The following is a 16,836-nucleotide window of genomic DNA, read 5'->3' on the forward strand; positions in this document are numbered from 1 at the left end:
GGCTTGTTCTCTTTATCGCTCAAGGACATGCCATTTGGCCAACTGATTTTACAGCGACGCACATCCGGTATATGTGTCACAGGATTTTACGAATTGCGCTATCTGAGAAACCATTTTAATGCTTCTCTGAATCACGCTTTTCAAATAAGATCCGTTCGGTATGAATCAAAGAAGCCTTGATTTTTTTCTCTGATGAGATTCAAGGTCGTATTAGGCCACGTCCAAATTATTTTCGTATTTTTATTATTTGGAGGATAAAGTTAAATATTGTTGTCTCGGCGTTTACACGGCGCGTATCATGCCACCATTCTTCCTATGCTTCCACATTCCACATTTTATTTGAAGCAAATATTCACAAGCTCCTAACAAATGAACATTACGATCACTTTTAAGCGCGAAAAAATAATGCCACAATTATGTAAGCTGAAGGAACCTCGTATGCAGCACCAACAAAAGCCTTAGCAACATTTTTAACTGCAGATAGAAGTACAGCAGTGAATACAGTATTCAATGCAACACTTTGTCAACAGCTTATAAATAAAACTGATGTATAAATAATACACGATATTGATGAGTCAACATCATCATGAATGTCATGGTGACGTAAGATGGTTAATTGGGCAGTGTCGCTTCAATGACACTGGAATTTTAAGCAAAAACATTTTCATCCCGTGATAAGTATAGCGTTGATAGTCCTGTAAAGCCTTGGGCTGCATGCATCTTGGTAATTCGCTGATCAAGACAGCAATTGCTACCCCTATCTGTTCAAACGTATATCTTTCCTTTGAGGTGCTGTCATCGACGTTTATCATTCGAAAAATATTTGGTATTTTTAATGCGCACAATTTGAATCGAGCAGGGAATAGAATAGAAAACGATATTCCCAATTTTTGGATATGCGCACACTCCTAGCTAAAAGTACTATATACTTTTCGTGGCATCAGCGTCAAGGCTTGAAGTCAGGAAAGGCCCAGCTGGGCCCGCTTTCACTATTTTCAGCCTTGACCAAAAATCGCAAAATGCTGCATGTTTAGCGTTTTTAAACTCAAGATTTCTTTCGCGAGTAATATATTCACATTGTGGGCTTTATACAGTATCAGGCCACGTCCAAATAAATGATAAAAATACATCGAGAGCGAATGAAGCAGGAACGTTGTCACATTATAGCGACAAAGTTGGGGGAAATAGTATTTTGACCCATACTGGGGCTTCATTTTTGCATAGTAGTGATGCAAGTAAGAATATGGCTTACATATTATTGTGTAGTAGCTTTGTCGGTATGACATACCGAAATTTTCAAAACAGTGATTTTTTTCTTTTAAGCGAGAAAAATTTTGGAACTGAACAACCACAAGTTTGTACAAAGTTTGCCATTGCCTCGCCTTCTCTGCATAGCACGTCAGCGCAGGATTATAGCGGCGGCCTTTTAGCCGCGAAGAATGCAAGTCATACAACTCCTTGCCACTTATTTTAGTAATACTGCTCAATACAATTCCAAAGACGGCACTAGGGCTAATATTATGAAACAGTATCTTCCCCCTTGGACCATCAAAGGGCAGGTGATATTCACCCGCTTCATAGTCCAAAGGCACACAATTATATTGTAGTCAGTGGCCTGCAGGACAGTTCTAGGGCGTCGCGTTTGGCTTCTGATAATTAAGATGCGTGGTCTTGCTTAATGATTAACGGCTTAATTAAACCGTAATTTGCCTAAGTTGATATTATGAAGTTTCAGTTATAGGTCAACGCGTGATCGCTTGCCACTGGTTTGCCTGAAGAAAGGATGTATCCTAGGTGTACACGTTTTATATGATTCGAAACGGTGCCCACAAATGACATATCAGTCACCATTACCGGACGGGTTATTAACCCTATATCGACGTGCCGCATAGTCGTACCGTGGTTTTGGCAAGTAAAACCCCAGATGTTATTATTACTTTTAACATTTTCAGCACCGTAGCACCGTTAAAAAAAAGGGGGATGAAAATGTCAATGCCGTCTGGAAATGATTACTGGGGCAAAAACTCGTTCATTACCTGTTCAATTATTGACTTGAGCAGTTTTTTAATATAGAAAGCTGTAGTGCATGATAATTTATGGTATACCCATTTTTCAGAGATCACAAAAGTTGCACGTAGTTCGAAATATTCATCATATAATTTCAAGGGCGAAATCGAAACTAATCGCGCCCGGCGCGCACGAAGCGTGAGAACTCTGTTACGTCAGACCGGAACTGCCCATGACAGGGTAGTGACGAGATGTGGATGAAGGCACGCCGCAGCCCTATCTTTTATTGCGATAGCAATTATATGGACAGTCTCGGCTGAATTTCGCCGTCGCCGCCGTCATGTACCGTATATATATATATATATATATATATATATATATATATAAGCCCCAAAGAAAAATAATTCAGAAAAATGGTTCCGAAGCGCGGAATCGAACCAGGGACCTCTTGCTCCGCAGCGAGTGGCGCTAACCACTACGCCACGAAACGCAGATCCTCCATCTAGCTAACGGCGAGCGTTATATACACACCCTTTACCGCTGAACGGACTCAGAGACGGCAGGCGCTTACAAGCGTTTCTTCATTACCAGCGAGATGGCGCTAGGAGCGCGACGGGCGCATTTAAAAGTCGTCGGCGAGCTCGCTCGCTTCTTCTTGTATTTGCGTAGGGAAAACCTTGCCCTTCCGCTGTCTGCTCGCGCGGTTTTCTCGTGGTGAGGGGAAGAGGGATGTGTCAAGCTTTCACCTTGATGTCCGCGCTGATGTTACGGAGCGTACGAAAGTCACTCGAGCTCAAGGGACGCCGCTAAACGAACAAACAGAAGATGAGCGCGAACTATCATGTGTCACAACTCGACACTTGAAGCACGCTAGTTTCCTTCGCTGCTTCGGCCGCCTTTGCAACAGGAGCGCTGTTCAAACTGAGAGTATCCATTGGCAAGCCTCACTTCGTATAGCATTGTTTCTTGCTATCGCATTCATTGCTTCGCCCTTGCGGCGAAACTGTGACTTTTTTCGTGAAAAGCTGCAAGCCTTCTCACTTGTGCCAACGCATCACGTAATTTTTGCATGTAGTGTTTGGTGCTTATCCGCTTCTTTCGCACTGTGCACAAGAAAGCGGCAATATCAACCGTTTCTTTCTGCGGGAAGCATAAAACTCAGGGGCAGCCACTGCGGAGCTTCTTCTTGCAGACAGGCGAAATAGTTTTTGGCGCCACCTTATAGTTTAAGAAAGAAACAGGTAAGCACTACACATCGCACGTAAAAAATAAGCTGCCTACTTGTGCATTTCATAATGCTTGCTGATTTTAAATGCGAATGCATTTCTTAGTCGGGGGTTGTCGTGCGTCCCTGGCCGGCGTACGCACAGATCTCTCCGCGCACGCTCCTCCTCGCCCCTAGCAGCAGCTGCGCCGCGCCTAGCAACCGGAGCAGGTGGTGAGCGGCGGAGGGTAAGGGAGGGGAGGAGCGCGCGGGCGTGTGATGGCGCTCGCATCGCGGAGCAGCGGAGGGTAAGGGAGAGGAGGAGTGTACCCGGTGAGGGCGCTCGCATCGCGGAGCTCGATGCGAGTACGGGAACTGATATCGCACGCCGTTGCCACGTCTCCCGCTCGAGACGCGTCTCCGTACAAGGACTGGTACACCCTTGCCTACACCGGAGACGGAGTCTTTGTGGTGACCATGTACCTCGCGCCCAACCTCGCTCGGGACGCCGTTGCCGCGAAGCTGGACGCGGCTATGGAAAGTGTGCGTGTGCGCTCCAAGCCCTCTGATCCCATCGTCGGTCGGCGTCTTCAACGTTGACGTGCGCAAGAAGAGTGGCGAGTGGCTGGTGGAGTTCATGCAGACCAAGCACTCTATGCATTGTCTCTCTGCTGCCTCCGACAACACGTGCCCCACTACCATTCATGGGAGTTGCATTGATCTGGTCTTTACGTGAAACTATGCCGCGCGTATGCTTCTCAAAGACCCTTTGACCGTGCACTTCAGCGACCACAAGGCGGTGATTGTGGCCGTCAGGTACAACGATAACACGAACAGGTGCTGACGTATGAATAAAAAAATCACAGCATATCCACGGAGTGAATGATGATGAGTGGGCGAAGCTGCGGAGGTTCATCGGTAAACCGTGAATCTTCCGTGAATTCTGCCCAGTACATCATCACCGACGTGAGATCGGGCGCGTTTATACTAAAGGTTCGATGAGTTATGACGACTTGCAGCTCACTTTAATTTTACATGTACGCTGTGAATTTTCATTGTTTAGAAAACCATTGCTTTAGAAAACATCTGGCGTCTTTCGTTAAGCAGCTGGCGTCTTTTCGTTTTGCTTTAGAAACATCTGGCGTTCTTCCGTTTTGCTTTTACAAAACATCTGGCGTCTTTCGTTGGTTTGTTTCATCAATCAACGGCGTTTTGAACAAAATTTTTATTGTTTAATCACGCACAGGAGAAATCTCACCAGGCACTACCTTGGAGGTAAAGAATGGCTGCTAATGGGAATGAGAGACAGAAGAAGTCGGCTTTTAGCTACAGCTGCGAATTTTTTATTGTTCAACAACGCACAGGAAAAATCTCCCACCGGCAACACCTTGGAGGTCAAAGCGTAAGACTGGTTACGCACTACGACTACGACTACGAGGGACGAACGGGTGCCGCCTTAAGGAGCTTCGCCCCTAAGAGAAATTACACCATCTCCCGCTAAAGGGGACCATGAGGCGATGCGAAGCCGGAGCACTTGCACGATCGCGTTCCGTTCGCGTTCGTTGGGCATGCTACCGACCTCGTGTCGTGGAACGCGAAGAGGGACGCTACGCGCGTCGTGTCTTCCATCTAGCCTGGCCGTTAATTCTCACAGGTCGAGCGGGGAACGGCGTCGACAGGCGGGCGAGAGGGGGGCAGCGTAGGAGAGGAGAGAGAAGGGGAGGGGCGCGCATGCGCTCGAGCTCATCGCGGCGTTGTGCAGGAGAGAATTTCGGCATCTCTAGCCCGCGTTTCAGAGGAAGAGTGGAAAGGGGGATGGTAGAGGGGAAGTGGAGAGGGAAAGTGGAGAGGGGAAGTGGAGAGGGTGAGTGGAGAGGGAAAAGGGGAGAGTGGTAGATGGGAAGGGGAATGGTGAGGGGGAGTGGAGAGGAGGTATGTGGAGAGGGTATGCGCATGCGCAGTGAGGGTGGTCACGCCGCACACCACCACCACCACCACCGCCGGATTGAGCTCTTCGCATCTAATAATGCTTACGTGCACACTCTCGTCTCTCTTCATTAATTAATCGCACACTCATCGGGTGCACCCAAATGCATTCGCATTTCCTCAGGATCCCCTTCGGGGGGGGGGGGGGGGTGCGGCTTTTTTTTCTGACCACATTCTGCTTCGGCGTATCTCGTTTGAAATTTCGTCATTTCCCTGTCGTGGGCAGTTCCGGTCTGACGTATTAGAATCGTCGCGCTTCGTGCGCTACGGGCGCGATCAGTTTCGATTTCGGCCTTGAAATTCGATTATGAATACTCGAACTATACGTGCAATTTCTGTGATTTCTGAAAAATGAGTGTGCCACAAACCATGATGCACTAGAGCTTTCTAATGTAAATGACGGCGCTCAAGTCAATAATTAAAAATAATTCCCGAGTTTTTGTTAATTAGACACGTCAACGCCATTTTAGCTGCGGAAAAGTATTTCCGCCTCGACATAGAGTTCATGTGCGAAAACGACAGGAACCTGACTGTGAGAGCACTTTGATGAAAAGATCTGTATCGTTAAAAAAAGTCACAGTTTCGCCGCAAGGGCGAAGCAATAAATGCGATAGCAAGAAACTAATGCTATAGGAAGTGAGGCTCGCCAATGGATATTCTCAGTTTGAACAGCACTCCTGCTGCAAAGGCGGCCGAAGCAGCGAAGGAAACTACCGTGCTTCAAGTGTCGAGCTGTGACACTTGATACGTCGCGCTCATCTTCTGTTTGTTCGTTTAGCGGTGTCCCTTGAGCTCGTGACTTTCGTACGCTCCGTAACATGAGCGCGGACTTCACGGTGAAAGCTCGAAACATCTCTCTTCCCCTCACCACGAGAAAACCGCGCGAGCAGACAGCGGAAGGCCAAGGTTCTCTCTGCGCAAATATAAGAAGAAGCGAGCGAGCTCGCCGACTAAAGTCCCTGAAAAATAACTAAAGTAGCGCCATTCGTGTCAGTGTACAGGCGCCTCCTCACTCGCACGCTTTGTAGATTGCAGTTGAAGTTAGTTGAGCTGCGAAGCTCGCAGAGCATGGCTCTTGGCCGGAAAGAGAGGCTTCTGCAATACTTCCGCTAGAGCGCGCCAAGGGCGCTGGAGTTCTTAGTGGCGCAGTTGGAAAAGTCCGCGAAATAAAGGGTATAAAAAAATCACGCCATGTCCACGTAGTGAATGATGATTGAAGAGCTGGCTCGGAGAAGATAGGGACAACCCGTGAAACTTCCTTACAAGTCCTTCACCATCATATGAAGACGTGCGACACGTTGTTATATATAAATATATACACAAGGTTTGATTACTTTACAATTTTGATGAACTATACACACAATTTACAATTACATACATATTGATGAAATATATGTACAAGAAACATCTCAGAGCGTCCGATTCTCCATTGTCTACACTTGCAGGCGCAACGCTCCTAATGTTTTTTCAATTTGAAAACTGCCCTCGAGACGCGCACGACAAAGTGGCCCTAAATATAGTTGTCCGACGCTCGCCTGGCTGTAGACCGCGTTCCCCGCTCGCCCTGTCAGAATTAACGGCCAGGCCAAAGGAGAGACACGACGCGCGTAGCGTTCCTCTTCGCGTTCCACGACGCTTTGAATGGATGGATGCAGATTACGGCGCGGAACTTCGCCCCAGCTTAAGAACCTGGCGAGCCAGCTCCTAATAGCGATAAATACGGCAATGCAATGCGTACTGAAGCAAGTGGCGTCTTTTCATGGTGTCCGACAGTATAAAATTGTACGGTACATAATCTTTTAGTAGGCAAACGTGCTCGCTCCTGATGGCAGCGCCACTGCAAACTCGGCGGCGCTAAGCAATCGCTAGTTTTTAGCAGTGGCGCACTAGTTTTTTCTGAAGGTCGTGCGAACGCCATCTTGTTTGTCCACTTCTCGGTTGTTTACTTCATCGGTGCACGGTGTGGTCGACCGCGCTTGAGCCAGTTCGCACGGTGGTTCTAGATGCTTCGGGATGCCGACCTGTTGTGCCAGTGCCAGCAACCACCGGTACAACAACAGAAAGAAGGTGGTTTCACAACAGCAGGTAAAATTCGTAGTTTCCCGGAGGACACACTAGAGGCGCTGATGCAGCTGCTAGGAGAGGAGGCAGAGGCGAAGGGACGCAGTTGGCGCTACTTTAGTTATTTTTCAGGGACTTTATCGCCGACGCGCTCCTCGCGCCATCTCGCTGGTAATGAAGAAACGCTTATAAGCGCCTACCATCTCTGAGTCCTGCCATCGGTAAAGGGTGTGTATATAACGCTCGCTGTTAGCTACCTGAAAGATCTGTGCTTTCTGGCATAGTGGTTAGCGTCACGCACTGCGGAGCGATTCCGCGCTTCGGAAGCATTTTTCTGAATTCTTTTTCTTTGGGACTTTGATATATATATATATACATACTTATACATATATGGTAAATGACGGCGACGGCAAAATCCAGCCGAGACTGTCCATATAATTGCTATCGCAATAAAAAAAACACCATGTCTATGTTTGAGCCTGTGTGAGCGCACAAGCTCTATTCTGGTCACCGTCATAGGAGGGCCCCCTCTACTACGAAGGGAGACTAAGTCCTAAGGGAACATAGCGCTTTGAGTCGCGCCAGAATCGGCTCTCCTGTGTGTATGTTATACTTCGTGATGGGAACCTTACCAACGTTTCGACGATTTTAATCAAACTGCGTGTACGGCGTGACAGTTCAGTGCCTTCTGAACCTTATGCGCGTTCATTATAGAAATATGCGAAAATATATATTTACTCCTGCGCAAACAACCGACGCTTATAATCTTTATATCCGATTTCGACGACCGTGCTCACCGCTATCCTTGTGTTGTAAGTGCTTTATTTTACTAAGCATAAGTAAGGGCAAAGAATAGTTCAATCGTTCGCATCTTGCTTTCTCCGTTCTTCACCTTGAAAACAACGTGACAATATTTCATATTCTAAGAATCTCCGCGTTGAATTTTTAGCTCTTTGATAGACATTCTGGCATATGACATATAGTAATAGAAAACGGCAGGAAGTGGAAGATGGAAGCTGCGATGAAAAAATCCGTAAAACAGGGGGTGGATGCTCGAGCCAACGTTTCGACAAGTGGACTTGTCTTCTTCAAGGCTGGAACTGATTTGGCTGGAACTCAAGGCTGGAACTGAATCAAGGCTGGAACTGAATTCTGAAACTGAAGGCTGGGATTCAAGGCTGGAACTGAATCAGTTCCAGCCTTGAAGAAGACAAGTCCACTTGTCGAAACGTTGGCTCGAGCATGCACCCCCTGTTTTAAGGATTTTTTCATATAGTAATAGAGTATGAACATTGATTTAACAGAGTTTTTTCATTCTTGCTCCGGCTGGGTGACGGCTTTTACATCACTGCCGTTATTATTGACGTGACCACCCCTCTGCCAACACCACTATTTTGTACGTGAAATTGGAGAAGCAGCTTCCATCGGCAATCTGTCGGAACCGCCGCCTTCGGTGGCGTTTCTTTGTTTACAACTGCTGAATTTCAAGTGGTTATGATGAAGTTATTATCTTCCTTTATTCGTGCCTGTCCTTCCTGCGCACCCTGCGTGACAGCATGTAGCATGTGCATGTTCTGTCGTAGTAGTGTGCACTTGAATGTCAAAGTTCTCAGTCTGATTCGTCTCTTTGCTTCACATGTCGTCTGTTGCTCAGACTCGACGGTCCAGGCTTCGCATGGGAAAGGAGGGCGCCCAGCGAAAAAAGCCAGAGGAAACGGCAGCAGACGCAAGAAGCACTACTTGCACATGAATGCGCAGCTCAGCCGCCGTCGAGGACAGACACCGGCCTAAATGGTCATCTATGATTGTTTGCGTAGTATAAAACGATTGATGAAGAATACTCTAAACGGGTCGTCGTCGTCCTCTGTGTGTGTTCGGTTTGTGTGTGTGTGTGTGTGTGCGTGCGCGTGCGTGCATGTTTGTGTGTGTTGTTTTGTTTTCTTGCGCTGCAGTGTGGTAGTGTTGTAGCGTTTTGTGAAATGTATCAATTATAATCTACGAATTGTGATTTTGTAAGGCCCTATCGACTCTATTAAGGCAAAAGAATTTAATTTGCAATGACATTGAAGACAAAATTAACATTAGGCTTATTATTTGGTTTTCGAAAAGTTTGTCGCTTCTGTGAGCTCTTATTGTTTCACCAGCTGGTCAATTGCGTACTTATGCTCTTCAGCTATTCACCTACAGACGATATATGCAGGTGAACTAGAATCTCAATGCTCCTTATGACAAAAATGAAAAGCTCACAGAAGTGTGGCAGCTGAAGCATTGGAATGCATATTGCTGCAGATAGCATTAGGTAGTACTGGTAGAAAAGTTTGATGTGTAAAATGTATGGTGTCTCTTGTACTACTGTAAGTGTGACTGTTCTTTGTTTTTGCATTTTAATAGGTATTTAAGCTACCCTTTCTGTTCAGTGTCAGCATCATATGATGTCCTTTTGTTCACTTGGAAGCGTATCCTAAGTGTATTTTGTGCATTGCATGTGTAATTAAATATACTAGTAAGTACCTGCATTACCCTGTACATTGCATTGTGGGTGGCATCTGGGGCAGCTTTTGTCTGCAAGCATAACCTGACGTAGTTGTTCTACTACTTAGTGTTGTTATATTTTTGTGCCACATTTGTATATGGAATGAATGAAAAACTTCATTCAGGTCCTGCGAGACAGCATGTGTATACGTCCAGCCGTTATTACGCTATATAAGTGGTAGTTGCTGTTACTGTACTACTCTTATAGTGATAATTTTGTGGTATTACAAAACTATGTTTAGGTTTGTGTGTCGTTCGGGCTTTCGTTTTAAATGAATAATTCCGAAGTTCATGCATTCTGATATGTTCTATATTTCATGTTCTCTTGTGCATTTCTTCTATTGTTATGCCCAATGATTTGCTGACCCCTGCCTAAAGTACGGCACTGGGACTAACTGTTATGTAATTTAATAAATAAAAAAACCACATGGCCACTGCTACTGGCCATCACTGTATTTTCTGTATGTGTCGCTTCGCGCTGCCTAAAGTATGGCATTAAGACACGCAGTATCTTCCTAAATAAATAAATAAATAAATAAATAAATAAATAAATAAATAAATAAATGAATAAATAAATAAATAAATAAACACCACATAGCCGCAGCTACTGGCCACGAAATAACACTATATCAAAGTACATTACATACACTTGTGTACTCTGTTACTCCTAGGTTACCCTCACACTCGGTTGCTGTAATAAATGTTTCGGTAGGCAGCAATGTCATTTTACTGATGAAAAGCACCGAACTGCGAACTGACGTAAGAAAAACATCAGAAGCGATATATTATTGCCAGCAAAACAGCGTGCAGTAATAACTTGGCCTTTCGTGGGGGTTTCATGGAAGGTTCTTCTAATTCTTCAGAGGCTTGTGCGCTTCAGGGAGGCAAATCGAAAAAGCATAAACACACAGAAATTCACGCGGTGATTACGTAGCGTAGGTTCCGTAGCGACGTTGCTCACTCATTTCAGGAAGACATACCGTTTTCACACACGTACACACAAGAAGCTTTGTAGAAGAAATATAACTACGCCATAGAGTGCTGCGCGGTTAGGTCACGTTTGCGACACGAACAAATTCGAGGATTAGAGATGACACGATAAAATAACGCCGCTTTGAAATGTCAAGACATTTGCGCAGGCTCGTAGCACAGAATAGCAAAACGCACGCAAGCGTTCGGGCAATCGCCACACGCAGTGACAAGAAGACTGTTGGCGAAGAAGACAAGAAGCCCCGCCACGGTGGTCTAGTGGTTATGGCGCTCGACTGCTGACCCGAAGGCCGCGGGATCGAATCCCGGCCGCGGCGGCTGCATTTTCGATGGAGGCGAAAATGTTTGGGGCCCGTGTACTTAAATTTAGGTGCACGTTAAAGAACCCCAGGTGTTCGAAATTTCCGGAGCCCTCCACTACGGCGTCTCTCATAATCATATCGTGGTTTTGGGACGTTAAACCCCAGATATTATTATTAAGAAGACAAGAAGACTGTTCCACTAAATTTTAGTTTCCACACATGTGCGCAGGATGTTTACTTTAAGCAAGGATCGCGTTTCAGCAACGCCATGACGAATTTTTTTCAGTTCCCAATGGATTTCAGTCTTCTGATTTGGATGCATTCTTCGACTGAAGTAACCGCTAATATGTACACAGCACACTTACGAGCAGGAAAGCCGGAGAGCAAACGAATTAAGCACACGCAGTCACCAAGGTACCGCCAATATAGCTACCAAGGCCGGCGCCATGGGCATGCGCGGATAAACTCTCGTGGCGTTTTCTTCGGTTCCGGCTTCGGTTACCGTCAAAATCTTCGACTATATTGTGAACTGACAACGAATCAACACACCTCCGTTTTTCTAAAAATTATATGCGGCCAATTTCGGTTGCGAAATGCGATGTAATACGAGCGCGAACAAACGAGAGGTAAACATGCCGAATCAAGGTGATCAAACATGTTTTTACGCTCTGTATTGCAGTTTTCATTTGAAGTAAAGGCACAGTTTTAGCATTTTGCGCCCTTGTATAGCTCCTCATTACAGTCAGGCATCAGTAGCTTTTATTTACAGTCAGGCATCAGTAGCTTTTATTTCCTAGCATGTACAGACATTTTTCGACCTTCTGAATGTCGCGCTTTAACCTGGGCGTCGTCTGCTGCAGAAATTTGGCGCGCGCGGGAGATGTCGCTATCTTAATATATGGAGGGTCCTTAGCCACGGAGGCACATGCAGGACACTCCGCTAACTCGCCTTATATATGTCACACATTCTCTCTTGCACAGTGCTTTCTGTTGCCGGGGCAAGGCGTGGCGGGGTGGTGCAGCCGTCATTGAGCGGTGACGATAAGTAATGCGCCATGACATTTACTAGTGCCTAAAGGGAACGATTCGGTGACGGCGCAGTGAAAGGATGGCCTGCGAAATAGTGCGCCTTCTCAGAGGTCATGATTAAAGAGTCTCAATACCAGCGAGAAACACTGGCCGCGCTGGCATCTGGTAGTCACTAGTGCTTGGAAATAACCGCCAAACCGGCTATCCGGTTTAACCAGAGGAAAGCGTATCCGGTCTTGAAAGCCGGTTCTCCGGTTATCCGGATTTAAAGAAACGCATATTTTGCGTATGCGGTTTCAAAAAACGCGCGGCCGAATATTTGATTATTCGGAAACAAATATTTGGTGTGCTAGGGTGTCATATGTTTTCTTCAAAATTCAAAAAGGTGCAAACTTGCTCACCATTACTCAGCAACTTGACGCAATCACGGGATTTTCGAGTTATTATTGCGATGGCAATTATACGGACACTCTCGGCTGGTTTTTGCCGTCGGCGTCGCAGTCCGTATATATATATATATATATATATATATATATATATATATATATATATACGTTCCGACGCGCGGAATCGAACGGGCGACCTCGCGCTCCGCAGCGCGCGGCGTTTGACGGCTAGGCCGCGTAGAGTACCGTCTTTCAGCATGGTAACGGCGAGCTATTTATGTACACCATTTACTTCAGCGTGCTTTCTTGCTCACCAGTGAGATGGCGCGTAGTGCGCGAGGGGCGCGCTTTAAAGGACGTCGCCCCGCTCGTAGTGATGCGCTCACGCCTCCGTGCACTTCGCCCTACAGGGCGTGGTAGCCTGCGCGCGCGCTTTTCTCGTGGAGGGGGGGGGGTGAGAGTGGGGGGAGGGTCTGTTTTTATGTCTCGTGCTTTCACCGCGATGTCCGCGCTGAAGTTACAGAGCGTACGAAGGTCCCTTGGCTCGCTGCAGTGGCCGCGTTTGTGAAACGAGCGCGTTGTTCAAACAGAAATATGTAATAATTGTTGGCAGTTGTTAGTTCATGCTCGTTCTGTGTACACCTGTGCGTTCGTTTCATGCGTCCTTTATGTTTGAGCAGCGCGTTGTAAGTCTCGAGCTGTGACACGTAATAGTTCACGCTCGTCCTGTGTGTGTTCTTTTCGTGCGTCCTTTGCGCTTGAGCGCCGTTGCGGCAGAACTGTGACTTTTTCGTGCCATGACCAGACATACCATCTTAACCTCCTATAGGCTCCCCAAGTATCGCATAGTGGCGCTGCTTGTCTTGGCAGGCAGCGCCATCTCTGGCATAAAAATACAAACTGGGTGCTAGCAACGCGCGTTTTCCCTTCTCTTCAATGCGCTGCCGCTTGCTTCCGTGCACGTGCAGAGCTCTCGCGGTGCACTTGCGGCGTCTCACAATGTACCGCTTGTAGTGCGGCTTCAAAAGGATCTTCAAGTTTGACTGGCATTTCCGAAAAGCGAACTTGATAAAAGGAAAAACGCTCGTCCATCACGTTTATGGTGCAGAGCAGACGATCGACGACAACGACGCCCGACTCAAAGCGAAACGCATTTCCCAAGTCGCGATTACACAGTTAGGACGTATACCTCGAGGTAAGTCTCATTCTGTCATGTTAAAGATGCGTAATGATCCACGTGCACTCCGAAATGAAGCCGTGTACGCTATCGATGTTCTGCGGTGCGGACTACGTATCATATGATTGTCGTTTTGATATGGCATGCTTGCAGTAGCAGCCGTGCACTTTCGTGAACAAACGTTTGCGGCGTTGTACGGCCATGGCACTGTTTCCTGAGAAGGTTACAGTCAAGTCCTCCGTGCCGCTGGAGAATCACACGCCGATTAAGATGCGAGGCTGAGCTTTAATCACTGTGCAGCAAGATGAACTGCTCGCGTCGTTTTTTCGGCTCTCGCGTCATGCTTGCACTCTCTTTTTATGATATCGACTTGACAGGCGTATAAAGCCCGCTGCGCGAACGCGGCTAGAGAATCGCACGAAGTCAGAAGGTGGTTACTTCAAGGTTGTAATTGCAAAGCATGTATTAAGTGCCAGTTATATTTAGCGGCTTAAATATCACCCTAATGAAGTGACAAAAACAAAGCAAACCTGCAGAACGATGTCAAAGCTTGCTGAAAATGCACAGACGTCTGTTGCGGCGTGATAATGCAGCCTTCCCGACGCATGTATTGCAGTCGCCGAACTTCTGACAATGTGCCTAGTTCAATTGAATACAACCAACTGCGCAACGCTTGGTATAACGCGAGTGTCAACGTTCAACAACGATGGGTAGGTCTCACGAACACGGGGAATCAAAACACAATGTTGTTTCACCTACAACAGGAACTGAACTTTCACAATGCGCTTCTGCCAACGTGTAAATGCAGCTTCGCACTGCAAGCGTCTCTGTTCAGCGTGCCAAGCTGTCGGCACGGCGCCCCAGTTCGCCGCACCGACTGAGAACGCGCGCGCGCGCGTGTTCCCGCTGCCGACAAACAGGCTGCACCAGAGCTTCTCTCCAGAGCCGCAGCGCGGCGCCGTCGCGTCGCAAACTTTAGCTTGGGTTCCCTATAACAAGTTTGGCCTACACCAATTTGAGGAGGCATTCACGTGAGCATCCAGACGTAAGCGGCTAGATAGATAGATAAATACGTAGATAGAAACGCGGAAAGTGCCTTCGGTTCGCTAAGAAATGCTTCGCATTTCATATATGGGCCATAATCGCTCAAAAGTTGTTGTGAAAAGTCACGTCCAACAAGAAATGACAAACAGCGATAAAAAACAATCTTTTATGAATTGGTTTAGCTAACGGAGGATTCATATGGAGCATGCGTGCAGGAATGAAAGAGCGCTAGGGGCACCCATAAGAAAAAATTCACTCCATATCCACGAAGTGAATGATGATTCAGGAGCTGGCTCGGAGATAATCGGGTAAATCGGGCAATCGGATAATTGGGTCTTGCCTGCGTTATTATCATCATCAAGGCTCTCGAAGAACAAGAGGAAGAAGACTTCTCTTTTGCTCGAATGTACGCATGCCACAGTTGGCTATGCTATGTGTGGTTTTGCCTGCGTTAATATCGTCATCAAGGCGCTCGACGAACAAGAGGAAGAAGACCTCTTTCGCGCGAGCTGCACCTGTAGCGGTGGCCTCTGGAACTAAGGTTACGCTTACGGCGCGGGACTTTGCCCCAGCTTAAGAACCTGGCGAGCCAACTCCTAATAACGACGCATTAAATAAAGCTTTTGAGATAATTAACCTCTGCGTCAGACAAAACAATGCAAAGCCTGCCAACGCACTTATCCCTTGCTTTGTGGATGAAGAAAGCTTCCACGACTTTATCGCTCGCTTTCTTAAAGCGACACTAAAGTGCAGCAATGAATCGGTTTAGATTGTACTCTGAGGGTTCTAATGTCGTTACCTTCACCATCGTAGGTTTAATAATTAAGGAGAAAATGAAGGTCGAAGTCTCGCGCCCAAATCTCCGTTCGTGACGTCACAGATTTCAAAGCGTATTTTTCGTATTTTGGCGGCATTGGCTCAACGAAGTTTCCTGAAACTTGGCATGCTAAGCTTATGCCCCTTCAGGACAATGTGCTCCATTTTTACTGGTTGAGAACTACGTAGAACGTAGTAGACGCCGGAAAAATTTATGACATCACGGCGTTGACTGCGGGAATTTCAAGGTGGCGTCGCCATCCGCATTTTATTGCGATAGCAATTATATGGACAATCTCGGCTGGAAAATGTCCGTCCCCGTCGCCGTCATGCACCGTATATGTATAAGTAAGTATATATATATATATATATATATTTATATATATATATATATTTATATATATATATATATATATATATATATATATATATATATATAAAAGCCCCAAAGAAAAATAATTCAGAAAAATGCTTCCGAAGCGCGGAATCGAACCAGGGACCTCTTGCCCCGCAGCGAGTGGCGCTAGCCACTACGCCACGGAACGCAGGTCCTCCGCCTAACGGCGAGCGTTATATACACACCCTTTGCCGCTGGACGGACTCAGAGATGGCCGGCGCTCGTAAGCGTTTCTTCATTACCAGCGAGATGGCGCTTGGAGCGCGACGAGCGCATTTAAAAGTCGTCGACGAGCTCGCTCGCTTCTTCTATTTGCGCAAGGAGAACCTTGGCCTTCCGCTGTCTGCTCGCGCGGTTTTCTCGTGGTGAGGGCAAGAGGGATGTTTCAAGCTTTAACCGTGATGTCCGCGCTCATGTTACGGAGCGCCGCTAAACGACGCCGCTAAACGAACAAACAGAACATGAGCGCGAACTATCAAGTGTCACAGCTCGACACTTGAAGCACGCTAGTTTCCTTCGCTGCTTCGGCCGCCTTTGTAACAGGAGCGCTGTTCAAACTGAGAGTATCCATTGGCGAGCCTCACTTCGTATAGCATTAGTTTCTTGCTATCGCATTCATTGCTTCGCCTTTGCGGCGAAACTGTGATTTTTCTTTTTCTCGCCTAACAAGCGTCTTCTCGCGGCAAACGTGGTGATTTTGGGATTGTGAAAGAGTAGTTTCCTAATACGAGAAAAATCGTTTTTTTTTTCTCTTTAGCGTTCCTTTGAGAAACTGCGTTCGTTGAAAATCAGGGCTAAAGCCACAGCGCTTGCAATGCTCACCCAGAAGACATCCCGTTAGATTGCGCACATTAAAATTATGTTGTTCAGCTCTCTCATTAAGCATCGGCCGGGCTGGCCGATGT

The sequence above is a fragment of the Rhipicephalus sanguineus genome, chromosome 3 (genome assembly GCF_013339695.2).
Source record: "Rhipicephalus sanguineus isolate Rsan-2018 chromosome 3, BIME_Rsan_1.4, whole genome shotgun sequence".
NCBI lineage: Eukaryota > Metazoa > Arthropoda > Arachnida > Ixodida > Ixodidae > Rhipicephalus > Rhipicephalus sanguineus.